Below are 16391 nucleotides of genomic sequence, written 5' to 3' on the forward strand. Positions count from 1 at the left end.
AAACATCTGCAACCGATCTAAAGTCGCGCAATATTTTCACTGCTGAACTCGTTCATATTTCTGGATACAAAACTATCAGGGGATGAACATCCCCGAGACGGTAACGTCCGTATATAGTTATTCGTCTTTGTTGTCTGCATATACTGAGGCAATTTTTTCGATGTTTTCCGGTTCCGGTTTATGTACACAACGCAGACTGGTTGTCTGCAAGAACATCCGAGCACCCCGAATCAGTCACAGAAATTCGTAAACCGCGCCAATATGATTCTTTTTACTTCTTTTTCGTAATGAAAACTGTACATGCGACTGAAAAACACTTTTAAAACAGTAAGTAAGTGTAAAGGCCGTCAAGTGTCTACGTGGAGTGCAAACAAACAACAAAATCCTAAAGCCATTGCGAGAACGCGGTGAATGACGTCACCGTCACGGCATCCCGTAAAGTTTGCAAAGTATGATATTCGCTGTAAGAGGTATGATGACACTAAATGTAAACTGTTTAGAGCGAAGTTTCGCTTTCTTTTGAGTGTTGAATATTTCTTCGTCTGTCTAAGTAGATATATAAAAGATAAATCCCCATGCTAGACAATGCCTTAATTCATATTAACCTATCATTGCGTGTCGTAATCGAATTTTTGTTCCCTTAAATTTATGATAATAAATCAAGTTTTCGTTTCTTCCAAATTCAACCAGATGCACATAAAGCTACGTTGGCAATTTTTGGGTCGACTTAATTTTTATGATTAACATGTATATTCCATCAAAGATAGACTACGTATCTGTTGTCGTCAGGAATTTCATTCCCAATTAATTAAGACATCGAACTGTTCGAGGAAATATTTGTCCCAAGTGTGTAATCTCGCTTTCTGAATTTTGATTTTCAGAAATTCAGTTTGATGCTATAATTCAATGCTTACTATATTGTATGCTTCTGATTTAAGTCGAATTAGTTTTTGTCAAATGAAAGACACTAAGTACTTATCGGATATGATAAAACAAAACTATTCTAATTACTTAACGTCATACAGAGTGCTTCATAAACCTACATATGTCCACGAAGCGAGCGGGACTTATCTTTATTATATCCATAACATGGTAATGACGTTTAACAAATCAATTGGTATCAAAAGCATCGGCAGACGGGAGTACTATTACTCGTCAACAAGCAGACGAAATAATGTATTACAAAAAGGACTACATCAGTTATCATGAGTTTCAAAGAATTATGCCAAAGATGTCGACGTTTATTTTGTTTTCACTACAGAAAATTCACAGTCGACTTATATTTGTCTACAGCCATCGTACGTACTTTTACGGGATTTTTTTTGCACCAATGTGTGCAGTGTGGAGTGGCACTAGTCTGTCATAATAAATAAATACATTATTTTATGGAACAAAATAACACGTTTAGTGTCTATGAACTCAAGGACTCTTTTAGAATTTGAATGAAAGTTCGAATGAATACTGACATTTGATAAGAGATGTTCCAAATACCTGTGGTGGTAATAATAGGAATATTGATTGTATTGCATTTATATTTAAACTATATTCTTTATCCAAGAAATCATACTTGATCAATTTTCTTGGTGAAATTCATGATATCCAGCCTTATATAGTTTGACAGTAAGGTTAAATAAATCATTCGGGATCTATTAATTCAAACTAACTGAAGACTGGAGATGGTAAACTGATTTTAGAATAGTTAAGAGTTGTAAAGGTAATATGAATTCTTTGATATCAGTGTATTATTTTAGATGGCTTAGTATTTTGTATTGTTTAAATGTAAACCGATTTTATAATGCTGCGTGCATTACCCATAAAATAGAAATACCTTCCAAGGTATCAAATAAAAAAGATAAAACAACAATTATCATAGATTTTCGGAACTTTTATTACAATGCGCAAGTAGGTCGTGTTCGTCTCACTTTGTACAATAATCAGTTTGTCCTTAAGAAAAGTTTGTTTTCACACAAAATGCTAGTGGAGAATCATGACAATGCATACGTAAAATGTTTACAACACTCTGTCTATTAGCTTGTCTCCTTTGAAAACGAATAACATTAGAAATAATAAAATAATGTTATGATAGCTTGATCTCTCTACGTGGAAGGAACAAAGGGCAATGTTGGTTTCTCTACAGTTTTATCAGCTCTAAAGAGAAGGTATCATTCTCCTTATTAAAGAATTATTTATAACATAACTGAATAGTTCTCATCTCAGTAAAAAGGCATGATACAAAACAGTTTCAGTACGAATAACGGCAGGAAATGAAAGTACAACAAAACACACTATTCTTTAGACATTTCTCTCCATTAATTGCTAATTTATTGAAACATGACTTTTATGAGTTCAGGGACATTGCTAATTTTGCTATCAGTTAAGAAAGACGTCTAGGAATAATAATGTATTTGACAAAACATATTATTAATAAATTGAATGACTGAGGAGGCATTAGAATAAAATTACTTGTCTTTTACGTTTCCAAAAAGTTACAAGATGATTATCAGTACATATTGCGAACTACAATGAACAAATGATAGGTGTCAACATATATTACTGATTACTGAAATTAGACAGGAATTGCTGTAAAACAGTTTGACGAGACGGAAACATCTAAAAACCTGTTTTTGGTAGTTTCGCTATTACTTACAAGAATTTAGTTTCCTCTTATCAAATGGACTACTAAGACAAAAAGCGATGTCATTTGGTGCTAGGCAGCACGTAAAGTGATCAACGATATAATTTAAGCAAATGGTACTAGTAAATTACAATGCCCTCTAAAAGGTCTACAAAACCGCTAAATCAGTCTATGTAAATACTTACTTTTTAATACTAAAGCAGTTGAATGGAGCCTTATGTTAAAGTGATTCAAACTACTTTCTACCTTTATCGGCGCATGCTTGTTTCATGAAAATTCATTCAAATGGAGAACCATCCTGCGTATATCCGGAAGGGCACATCGGGGCTCCTTCCACCATTAAAATCCCGTGACGTTAAACTCTATAAAAACACACTTTCAAAACAAAGAAAAGAACCGAACTACAAAGTTGAGAATATTTCTAAAGACATTATTTCATTTACGTAAGTAGATAATCTATTGCTGATGTTTAAGTCTTATAAGTGTTCGATGTTGAAACTTATATGAATTGTAAGATGCCATATTTTGATGCGAGATGTCGCTTTTATTGGTCTTGAATTTAGTTTTGCATTATCGCTTTATGTCTAACAAGAAATAGAGAAAGTGAACAACTTTGCGTGGTACATAAATTATGCATTGTATTTGTCAGCAGCCTTTACTTTGACAGTATAATTTTATTTCGTGTCTTTATTTAGTATGTGAACATCTCTTTTAACTGCACGAATTAAAGTACATGTTACATAATATGTCTTATTTGTTTTCGCAGTTTTAATATATTTTGCGTAGTTACATAAACATTGCAACACTATAAATAAACCTTTAAAAATCAGACAAGCCGAAAATGTTTCTTTTTTTTAATATTATATTATCATGACTCAATATGAAGTATATACAGATATGAAAATATCATATGACATGAATCATTATGAAGTATATACAGGTATAAAAATATTAAATAGCACGACTCATTATGAAGTACATGTATATACAAATATGAAAATATCATATACTCTAAGCATGACTCATGATGACGTATATTTATCATATCATGTCTCAATAATTATGAAGTATATGAAGATATGAAAATATTATAGGGCATGACTAATGAAGTATATACAGATATTTGGGCGTTGGAAAATTAATTAACCTAATTCAAAAGAGAGCCCTCACAAAGAAATGTGTGTTTCGTTCCAAAACACGAAAGGGGACATTATTTATCAAACGAAACAAAAGAAAATGATTACGAACGTAACGTTTATTACTGTAAAAGTGATGATATATCTAACCAAAGCTTTCAAGATTAATACAAATAATCGTGAACACTCTAACTCCGACCTATGAAGAGCGATACTGATTAACAATTAATTTAGATACACCTCAAAAATTTCCTTTCTGCATATCTATGGTTTCCCATTCCAAAGCATATTTGTCTCTTTACTCTGAATTACAAGAAAATCTCTGTTAAATTGATATTACAGTGCCCAGGTGGCATTGTGATCTGATAAATTGCAAGTATTCAAAATATATAGCTGTCTTGCGTGTATCTTGCGAAATAATTTATTTCAGCTGTCACTGCAAATAAATCCATGTTAACAACTGAAGAGATCTGAGCTTGGCAATTAAATGGAATATATGTAAGTGTATCAGTAGTTTATGAAAATGTTCTCGTTTTCTTGTGATTTAAAGATATAGTTCATTTGGTTTTACATAGTATTCATTGTTAAATCCTTTAAGGATAAAATTTCATATTTTTCTTTGGCAATTTGTCGTAATATATAACTTGAATTTCTTCAATAATTCAATGGCTTTATTTTCCGATATTATAAATGTGAAATATGAAAGCTTTGATATTCAACATTTTTATAAAACGCTTGATTCTAGTTAGGTCATCCGCCTGCCCAAATCCCTCGTTCACTTCCATATTAGTTGCAGAACATAAACACTTTCAACGATTTAAGGGGCATTTGAGGATTTTCTCCAGTACGGGTTGTGAACAAAGTCCACTCATGAGTTTGTGGTCTACACATCTACATGCACACCGATGGAGCGTTTTGTCTTGGGGAGGTTAATCCTAATGGTACTTTGTCCGTATTTTGTAATACTGGACAATATGCTTCTGACTAAAATTGTATTCATATGTGAAATGAAACACTAAAATATTTTAGGATACATATAATGAAACTTCCTTGTTCATACACACACTGAAGGTGTTTATCTTGCTTCTCCGATAAGTGTGTTCAGAAGACCTATCTATGAAATGTTCACAAGGTTTATCTTTAAACAGTTTGTATTAACCTTGAAAAAGCTGTGACGTTTAGTGAATCGTTGGATTTTAAAAACATCAACAGATGGAATCACAAGTCAAGGACTACTTTGACTCATCAACAAGGTAACAATACGCTACATTCAAAATCAATTATCATCAGCATTCAAGGGTAAGTAGATAAGGTTTTAACAGTGTTATTAAGACAATTCGGTGTATCTTCTGTTCACTGCTTTAAATAGTTTGTCGACTTTTTATCTTCTCTACAGGCATTTACGGTCTTCAGTTGGTTTTTCATCATTGGGTGCTTTGTTGAGTTGTTATATCCTGACATGAAATAATTTCAGTATAATAAAATGATAATTTAAAGTTTTCACTTTCTGAGAACTCAACTTAAATAAGAAAAAAATGAAAATGCCCCCATACTGCTTCCTTTGAATGGAAGTGGTTACTGATATGTTATATGTTCGGTCCAATCCGTCCATGAACGATAAAGTTACAGACCAGACACGGGATGGACATTCAATAAAGGGAGATAATTAAAAAAGAAAGAAGAGTATGTTGAAGGTTCTTGCACGTGACACATCGTCATGTCATACTTATCGTTTGTGCCAAGCAGCTCGGACTTGAATCCGAGACGAACGAACCAACGGACAGAGGGAAGGAAGCTGCAGTTACTATATGGCGTCTCAAAGGAGGGTTGGTGGGTGGGTGGTGGTCATTAATATTGAATACGATGATATAGAACACAGCAGAAGTGGAAACACTCTATGTCAGACAACAAAACAAAAATGAATATGTTGTAGGCTTAAAGATTTTCTGCTTTGTTCAGTCTTATTCTAAACTATATATCATTTTCCGAATTTAGATTAACCAGCCAGTTTGACATAAAGACTAAAGTAGATATCATAAAAAACAGATTTTCATCATATACATGTATGCCATCTGGTAAATTATGATATGTAAGGAAAAGAACTTACGAAAGGATATATTTCTCTTGATTTTCGGATGGCAAGAAATTAATTGGTACACACTTAAGATGTTTGCGCTACTTGAATACGAAACAAAGCCCTTTAGAACATGTATTGGATTTGTTTATAATAATGGTATCAGAGTGCACTGCCAGACACGCTGTATTGCGAACTTTACGACTCGTAGACAGACAAGTGCAATAATGTGAAGAAGAAAATGAACCAATTACATATTCTAGTCTTCAGCTTAACGTCTAATACAGCACTGAAGCATAACTAAACCAGGAATTAAGGAATAGATATATTAACGGAAAGCCCGCGTTAACAACTTATGTGTAGATGTATGTATGGTAGACATGTACTCTAACATACACAGTAAAACGAATAAAAACGTAAGCGAAACATATATAAATATTGCGGACTACCTCCTTGGACTGGTCAGTGGTAAAAAGGCAACACGGGAGATTAACAGTTTAATATTAAACATTAATCACTATCGTTTTCTGAAGTTTAAAGCGTTGTCTTATGCCAGTTGAATGCTTTGCTCGCGTAATTGCAATAACATGCATTGTAAACCATAAAGATGATCAAAAGCAAAAGAAAAATATTTTACGAAGTTTGTAAATACCATCCACATAAAAGTCTGGTCGCAGATGTGCCTAGGGATAATAATTACAATTGAGCCGTGCCATGAGAAAACCAAAATAGTGGCTTTGCGACCAGCATAGATCCAGACCAGCATGTGCATCCGCGCAGTCTGGTCAGGATCCATGCTGTTCGCTTTCAAAGCCTAATGGAATTAGAGAAACTAACAGCGAACAGCATGGATCCTGACCAGACTGCGCGGGTGCGCAGGCTGGTCTGAATCCATGCTGGTCGCAAAGCCACTATGTTGGTTTTCTCATGGCAAGGCTCATATTATCAATAAATATATGGGAACGTCCTTTGGAAGCATACATAATAGCAGAAATGTGCAACACCCCAACACCCGCTAGCTTACCATTAAACCGAATTCTGTTATAGCAGAAATGAACATGAATAAAACTATATCTAAAATAATATAGCAACACGTAGTAATATGCTCAGGCAGATTTTGATCAAGGAAGCCCTTCTGTATCTGCGCAGTTTGGTCAGGATCCACACTGTTTTCGCTTTCAAACCCTGTTGTAATTAGGGAAACCGTTAGCGAACAGCATGGATCCTGACCAGACTGCGCGGATGCGCAGGCTGGTCTTGATCCGTGGTGGTCGCAAACTATGCACTATGTTGGTTTTCTCATGGCGCGGCTCATATTTAGAATATCATGCATATAACTTGACGTTTCGCAAAATGCAGTTCTAACGTCTGCCTACGTGAAAGTTTCAATATAAAATTGCATTCAAAGCAATTCATTATCAAATTTAATATAGCGGATACTTCGAACGAAGTTTATAGAAAATTTGGATTGTTATGCCAGAAGCATTTAGAAATAGAAAATTTGGATTGAAATGCCAGAAGCATTTAGAAATAGAAAAATTTGGATTGAAACACAAGAAGCATTTAGAAATAGAAAATTTGGATTGAAATACCAGAAGCATTTAGAAATAGAAAATTTGGATTGAAATGCCAGAAGCATTTAGAAATAAAAAGGGAAAACCTATTAGTGGCAAATTAAGGCGGATTGCTACATCTATAACTTAGTAATTAATATCACTGTCGTTTGCACAAAAAGACGTATCAAAGGAAACCGGACTTACGGCGATGCAGGTTTTGATTATCTCTGCCTATTGTGTGGACAAGGAAACACTTTCATACAAGTAGAAATATGATATGTAGTCAAATGCACAAAGACCTCATGTGAACATTAAAGAAGAAAATTATTTACGTATGGTTTGATAAAGATTGGGTTAAAAGGGGGAAAACAACGCTTCCCAGTTATTTAATGATTACGAATCGAACACTTATGTTATCAATTGTTAAAACTAAAAATAGCAATTTTAGAATGTATAAAAAATGTAATACATGCAGTATGCATTATTGTATAAAGCAAACAATACTTGATTGTAATTAGTGTTTGGACAAAATCCCGCCCAGACACAATAACTCTGGCTATAAATGATGTTCATTGAACTACTTTGAACTTCGTTTCAATTTTTGGCGTAGCTGTATAAGCCAATTTTTGACTTATTTAAAGAACCAAAATGAATAAAAGTTGTAATTTATAATTTCCCAGCCAATAAAAACAGCGGAACTGGATAGAAATGAAAAAAAAAAATAATATCTCGGGTGAGCTTTTAGGATAAAAAGCTATGTCATCTTGTTAAAAGTATTAGTTAACTTGACAAAACACTGTTTTGATAAGTTTAGTCACACTACACCGTATAGCGTTAACTGACCTCAAACGTATAACAAAATTTTCAATACGTTCGTATCCGTCCGCATGCGTTTGTTTTCCGTTTTTCATGCGGCGCCTGCGCTCCTTGTCCGGCAACAGAAAAGAGGAGGATACAAGATAGATCAGTGTAACAGTATTGGCATAAGTGTAATTACAGGCGAATGGATTACTTTCCATTTTCAATAATGACGTGTTATGACATGAATATTTCATTATTACCGCTATTAGGATATTGTTATTTGATAGAAATCGAAATTGTATATTTGGTGTCCAGTGAGAACGAATGCCTATTGCGCTACGTATTTGAAACATATCTAATTGCATTATCATGTTGCAGCAAATCTTCAGGGCGCAAAGATGCACTTCACGAAATTGAAAACACATTTATAACTTAGCTTCCAAACAATGCCTGTTCTGTTCTTTGCCATATACAATGCTTAATATGCATTTTAATAGTCTTTCTTCCTCATACAACTTGTATCCGGTACCGAAGAACAATAATGAAAAACAATTACAAAAGTCCAGCAGGGAAAGCCACATTCAAAGAACCTTTGTTCGTGTGTTGCAACAACGAACAGATTCATTTCGTTCATAGGTTGTTATTTTTCTTTTCAATGGCAATTGTCCGATAACTCAAATTCTTCGAAATTAAAAACTATAGATTTTGACATGTGACACTTGTCGTTATATTCTTATCACAACCGATACTGGGAAGGATATTAAAACAAATAATTTATTTATTTATTGAAAGAGCAAATATAGGGGATGTGTAATGTTTAGAATTAGTCACAACGCTTTCTTTTTTATTTTGTGACTAGTATTTGAAAGCATTTACTTCCTCGTGCCATTTCTTCTGTCATTATGTCTCTGATGAATATACTTACATTGTGCATAGACGTGCGCCCCTCTATGATTACCATGGAAACAACATTATTTGGCACGTTTCGTCATAGTATGGAACCAATAAGGGTATACTGATGGAGTATTGAAAAATGTGTGACACATTCTCCGGACAAATAATCCAATATATACTTTTATAGTCTCTGTTTAAATATTGCGTAACACCATCATCTGACAGTAAAATTCTACAAGATTAGTTAAATTTCATACAAAAATGAGCATATAAAACCATAAGGATAATTGCAATTTCCTTAATGCAATTTACACTGAGCAATAGTTAACATGCATGCTATTCTTTTAGTAAACTGATTGATTTAGTTCATTTGATAAAAATGGTTTATGTTGTAAGTCTTAAAATGGTAGATGTTGTAAATTGTAATTCTTTTAGTAAAACTGGCTAATGTTGTAATTCTTTTAGTGAAAATGGCTAATGTTGTAATTGTCTTAGTAAAAATGGTTGATATTGTAATTCTTTTAATAAAAATGTCTAATGTTGTAATTCGTTTAGTAATGATTGATGTTACAACTCGAAAGGCTTGTAGGGAATCTTCCCTTTGAAACGTTTAATTTTCATAAGATTAGGGACGCCTCAATTCGGGAGTTTTATTATTGGCTAAAACTTGGCTAGAACTTGTGTATGCTTCAATCAACCAATCACATGTAACATGTTCATCCAGAATGACTTAAACAACAACTCATCCAAATGTATCAGGTATTTCATTCTTGCAACTTGTGTTCACTTGGTATTTACTAAATGTAGTTACCAATATTGTGGTTTCTTTTATGATACTGGCGTCTTTGTCACCTGTGTACGTGCAGTTCTTTCTGTTATTCGTGTTATACAAAGTTTTCAGAACTCACAGTATTCCAGATAAGGAAATTGAAATTCAAAGTTCGCCCTTTATGCGAATTTACCCTATGCCCCTGGCAGAGAAAACTTTCTACTTTGACAGTCTTATTTATTATGTATGTTTTATAAATACTCAAACGTTGAGAACCACCTTAATCAGACGTTCAATACCTAATTCAAATTAGCTTTATATGGCACTATTGTCACTCTCCAAGTTACACAAGTACGCGAGCATTGTTCAATATCTATCTAAAGATTGTTTAATTCTTTCAGTTAGTTTCGGGTTTGTCTGGCATAGTGTTAACTACTGCAATCAAGACATTTCAATATACCAAGAACGTGTAACTTAACTAAATATCAATACTTACATTTGTAGATATATGTCATATTAGTCAGCATATTTATTTTTTTCTGTCTGTTCCCTATAATGTGTCGTCTGTTTCATTCAGTCATTCAACTTCTTTAATCTGATTTTGGTTCAGTTAAGAACAGTACTCCAAGGAAAGCATGCAATCAGAGAAAAGGGCCAAGAGAATATTATTGTTCCGATTGAGCCTGCATTTTCTTGTATGAGAGAGATGGGGAAAAAATTTCCTAATAATAATTAAGTTCAGTCAGTAAAGAATGGGAACGATGAGCCCGAGATCATTACATTCAAAGCGATATCAGATATCAATTTTAGATAGGAAATAGTCACAGTGTCCTCAGTTTGACATCTTACAACATTGGATAATATGGCTGTGTAAAGGAATAGTAAATCGTTAACCAATTAGACAACAAGGTAAAGAAAAAACAAGAAAAGAAACAACGTCTTTGAATGGTCAGTAATAAATGTACGGCTTTGTAATTTAAACCGGTGCTGATCAAGTCTCACTGTTAACCCTAACATGTTCCAAAGTTAAAGGATAGCGCAAATAAAATTATTCAATTATCAATAGAGATAAAAACTACGTTGACAACTTAAGCAACTAAAACACGATAAAACACCTTTATTTTCAAATTAGTCTTTACCTCACTTTTTCTAATGATGTATGTTATCATGTTAACTTTTACGTCAAGATAGAGGTGAACAACTAATGAATGCGGAACACGCAAAACTATCGTCGAATTTCAATATATAGACGCTTTTGAAATGACGTACAAAAATAATACATTTTGTTGGATAGTTTCTGGAAATACCGGTTCCACCTACAAGTTCAATCAATTGTTCAGTGACTACGATTTTCATATATTTTATTCAAACTTACAGAATTAATATACATATTAATTGAATCTCTTACTGTAACTGAAAATCGGTTTGCTTTTCATTTTCGCATTCAGTCAATGTTGTAATCGGTCAAAAAATGTCTGTTAAAAATGCTTATATTAAATGATTAAAATATGCGAAATGCAGCTTTCTGCAATTTGTTCGGCCCTAAATCTTGAAAAAAAAATCTTTCCAGTTTCTTTTCTAATGTATATTTTACATTTTCCAGGTAGGTTACTGCTTGTTTTAGTTTAAGTACAAATTCATGTATTCTGTTGTGTAAGTGCATTAGTGCAGAAACACCTGCACTTGAATCACGGGCAACAATCCCGTTTATAGTATTTTCTACGGATAACGGACATAAATATATGCAAATATAAGTAAGCTAGTAGTGAATCTGTTAACGCATCCATGTCTTTGAGCTGACTCGATAAAAACTTGCATGTTGGTGCAAGCAGACACGTGCACAATGTCAGCTTTTGCCTCAAAAGAAGTCGTCTCAAAACCACAGAAAGCGATCATCGTGACATAACTTTCAGTCACGATCTTTTAAGAACTTCTTCCTGCGGCGTTAACCTTCAAGGTCTCATTCCGAGGTTTCGTAGTTTCTTCAATATAAGTGAACGTATTTTCACGCGTTCTTTCCTATCTGTTAGAGTCTTGGGTATTTTAGTCTCCCATATTTTGCCTAACGTTGTAAGGTTTCAATTTTCTATAACTGTTTGGTATTCAATTCCTTCGTGTTGCTGCAAAACAGCTGCTGTGCATGTATAGTCAAAACTTCCACTTGCATTAAAATGCGTGAGTTCGATTCTAAAGTAATATTAAAATCATTTACATGTACGTAACCCTTGTCTCTGAATTTTGGCAGTTTGAAATGAATGGTGAAAAAAGGCTTTACGGATGAATACGCAACTAATTTATGTTAAATCGTAGCCATATAACAAGACTGAGTGTCTTCTATGTTCTTTTCACTTGTCCCACAATGTTCTGTTTTCGTACATAGTTGGGACAATACCTTCCAAAGCTTTTCCCGTTTCCTGTTTATAATTGTTTTTTATACTGCCGCATGGTATATTGAAAAATTTTCATAAAGCTTCTATTGACATCAACACGTTTTTGGGAAATGATTATTGTTTTCAAATTTACCCAATAGCTTTCTTTTTAAGGGTCCCAAGTTTGAGAATGTAATAATGTTTTGAATTAGTCACTTTCTCATTATCAGGCAGCATGTATCAATGCGACATTCTTTACTTTTTGCTATATCCGACTCCATACTTTTAGAGCGTCGTGTTTTTCAACAGTCATAAGAAAAAATCACAATTATCTTTTGCTGTGTACAATCTTTTCACTCAAGCCCATATAACTAGTATGTGAAAGAAATGAATTTCCGGTGCAATCGTGCATTGGGGAATTAGCTCAAGTGGTAGAGCGCTCGCTTAGCATGTGAGAGGTACCGGGATCGATACCCGGATTCTCCAACTTAGGACTTTTTTGGTTTTATTTCATTTGAATATAAGTTCTTGAAGCAAAAGCGATAATTATATCGTATATTCTATTGTAATTAAATCTATGCTATCTATGTTATATCGAGTTTATATTCATTTGCACACCGTCGTTGTCGAGTGGTACAAAACTCACTTGCCCCTAACCGGTGTGTTTTAGAAGCTCCACTTTGGATATAGAATTGTTTCATATGAGGAAGCCATTCAGTTACCTTGAGGAAGGTCGTTCATTCTACCCTGGTGCCCGCACTTGTCTGAAAATGCCTGGATCGGCACTCCGGGTCTTTCTCCATCATGGAAGCTGGAAAGTCACTATTATATGACCTACCTTGTAATTAAGAACCAAGCGATGCAAACACACTATTTAACACCATCGTAGAATCTGGTTTACAATTTATGTTTTATAAAGAAGAATTAAACTGAAATTTCCTAACACTTAATGACTCGTCCGGCTAGTGTTTCACGCTAATTTTCCAGTTCTTGGCATGTATTTCAATGAACGTGATCCCACTATTACCAGTAAATCTCTTTAGACTACCATTATAATAATATTCTACTCATTGTTTATTTCACAATTCATTTATTATGTAAAACAACCATAAAAGTAACATAGGGCTGGTTTAGATGACTTTTAAATATTTAATTGCTTGTCATACAACTGTAATTTGATAGAAACATTTGGGCCCGGATGTAAAAACATACATGTATGATACACATGTATGATATTATCTTTGCTTTATTATTGCATATCAACATTTTTTCTTTGGTTTCCTAAAAGGCTTTTTTTCTTCAGATTGTATTTACCATTTAGCTTTTACACAGCATTTTCTTCTAGTATTAATGAAAATATTCTTAGTTTTTATATGTTATATATTTTAATTGATCTGTGTGTATATATTCAAGACTGAAGACGTGTAATTGGAGAAAGACAATGGAAATTCTTGAACTTGTAAGAATGTTTACATTCGCTATATATTTTGTATGGAAAGAAAAAAGCGTACTATATTTTCTTATTAATAACATTAATGTATAATATCATGATTGCACGCATAAGGTGACATCATTCACAAAAACGTGAATAAAATGGCGTCTTTCGAAAATATCTTTCAAAATTGAACACCAAATACACATATGCAATATTGTAAAAAAGTCTTAGGTGTTAAAAAAACAACCCAGAATGATTTTATATATGGAGAACTAGGTAGAATATCCTTACACTGTAGACACTTATTTAATGTTATTAAATACTGGATAAAAATCTTAGGTAGTAAAGAGAACAAGTATATAAGTAGAATTTATCAGGTATTGAAAAATGATTTTGAAACTAACCCAGGAAGACAGAACTGGTGTTCTCAATTAAAATGACTTTTATGTTCTCTTGGCTTTTACGAAGTTTGGCTTCAACAAAGCGTAGGTAATGCTGATATGTTTTTAGAAATAGTTAAGCAAAGACTAAAAGATAATTTTGTACAGAATTGGCATGAAAGGTTACAAGAATCGACTCGAGCATTATTTTATAGAACTATTACAAATTTTAAATTTCAAGATTATTTAGATTATTTCACGGTTAATAAACTTTGTCAATCTTTTGTAAGATTAAGAGTGTCATCTCATAGGTTACAAATAGAAGCAGGTCGATGGGCAAGACCAGTAAGAATCCCAGTGATTGATAGAAAATGTGTAATATGTAATAAGCTAGAAGATGAATATCATTTCATACTTGAATGTTCAATGTACTCTGATTTAAGAAAACTTTACATACATAAAAGGTATTGGAAACATCCAAATATGTTCAAATTTATTGAGTTGTTAACGCTAGAGAATACCATATATATAAGAAAACTAGGAATTTATGTATATAAAGCATTTCAAAGAAGAATCGACAGGTTATATGGTACACGTGAATAAATGTTTTTAGACATGAATAAGATTTCACTACAATCACGTTTTTGTATAAAAGAAAATAACAATCTTTAAGTCAATCATTCTGAGGCTACTTCCTTATCTTTACTTTATGTGTTTTGAAGAAATTTATCCATGGTATCTGTCTTGCATGTATGTTTTTGTAAGATTGATTTTGTGGATATAGTATATTGATGTTAAAATAAGTAGCCTTTCTTACTTTTCGTTTCGGTAAGATCAGTCGCTTAGCCGCAGTTAGTAATTTTGTGTGTGCATATGTATATTAATGTGTTTATCGTTTGACAATATAAATGTTATGCAACTGCATAACTGTCAATTCTCACTAAGAAATGCAGAATTTATAGATTGTGTAATTCCTGAAATTTTATCAGAATGAATGTGTCTACTATATCATTATTTTATATACAAGTGTAGTTGATACATTAAAAGATATTTGTCAGACCTTCTCCACATTGAAGTGTATGTAATTATATATATGTTTTCACTGTTCGTCATATTTGTATGTATGCTTGTTATGCCATGATGGGCTAATAGCCTTATGGAATAAATAAAATAAAACTGAAACTGAAACCTATATGTGTGCGCTTTATTGTTAATCATGTTTGGTGTTACTTTCTCTCAGTGCCACGTGATGTCTGCAAGGTGCTCGCTGACGGGAATTCCGTTTTTTTTATAAACCGAGAAACCTTTATCAGAAATTGTAGACGGATTTTTTATCTTAAATTTATTAGAAAAACAACGATTGTCAACAGAAAGTGATGAAAAAATACATTGTTAGAACACTGAATATGCAGCATATAGGTGAATACAGTAAAAGTTTCAGTTTTTAAAATGTGAAATGTGAAATATTCAAAAAGGACATTAAATTACAGCTTTAACTGATTTTTCTTACGGTAAATATCAAAACTGATTCGACACGACTGTATGATTTTTTACTGGATTTAACGATATTTAAGATAAAAACCAGGAACTTTATTTCTATCGGAAGGCAAATTACAATTAAACGGGCATTTTTTTGCAGTACTATCTAGATGTTGAAAAGATATCCTGACATTTATTTTGATTATCTGTTACTTATTGAAAGCAAACTAATTATATTTGCTTATATTAGCTCAAAACTGAAAAATAAATATAAGAATTAAATGTTATTTGTGTGCAAAACTCTAGCGCGATTTATGGATTAGCAAGAAGTTCCAATCTGGTTTATACCCATATAAACGCACAAAAAATTAACATTCAATTCTTAGATATACATTTGTTTTCACATGGATTCCTAGTTCCTTATCAATATTTGCAAATGGATATCAACACTGTATCGTGTCTGATAATTAAACTTAATTCGTGCGCATGCACTGAATTAATGCTACTTTTTGCAGGCTGTATCCTATGTCCTATGTAAATACACATAATTTCCTACAAAGTGTTGCTTTACTTTAATTATATAACAAGATGTCGACCATTTAAGTAGAATAACCCATCAAGCTTGTAATAAATAATCAGACATTGACAATCTGACTACTGATATTATGTAGGAAAGGATAAAATATGTATATGCAAAAGAGCCCATACTAATCATTGAATATAATGCTCAATATATTATCTCCATTGCACGTAAATCTTGATATTATGGAAATGGAATCAATGATCGTAAAGAAAAGATACAAATACGTCATTCCGCTGAATGTCCAGATACAGGGGATATCAATCAGCTATGTCTGGTACGT

The 16391-nt window shown here is 33.0% G+C and overlaps 1 non-coding gene across 1 annotated transcript; it reads left to right on the forward strand.

Moving 5' to 3' along the window:
- The first annotated feature begins 12647 nt into the window (after positions 1 to 12647).
- Positions 12648 to 12720, forward strand: Trnaa-agc (transfer RNA alanine (anticodon AGC)). The gene has a single exon. It is a non-coding gene; the product is annotated as a tRNA-Ala (tRNA).
- Positions 12721 to 16391: the final 3671 nt, after the last annotated feature.

Source organism: Mercenaria mercenaria, chromosome 14 (assembly GCF_021730395.1).
Source record: "Mercenaria mercenaria strain notata chromosome 14, MADL_Memer_1, whole genome shotgun sequence".
Lineage (NCBI taxonomy): Eukaryota > Metazoa > Mollusca > Bivalvia > Venerida > Veneridae > Mercenaria > Mercenaria mercenaria.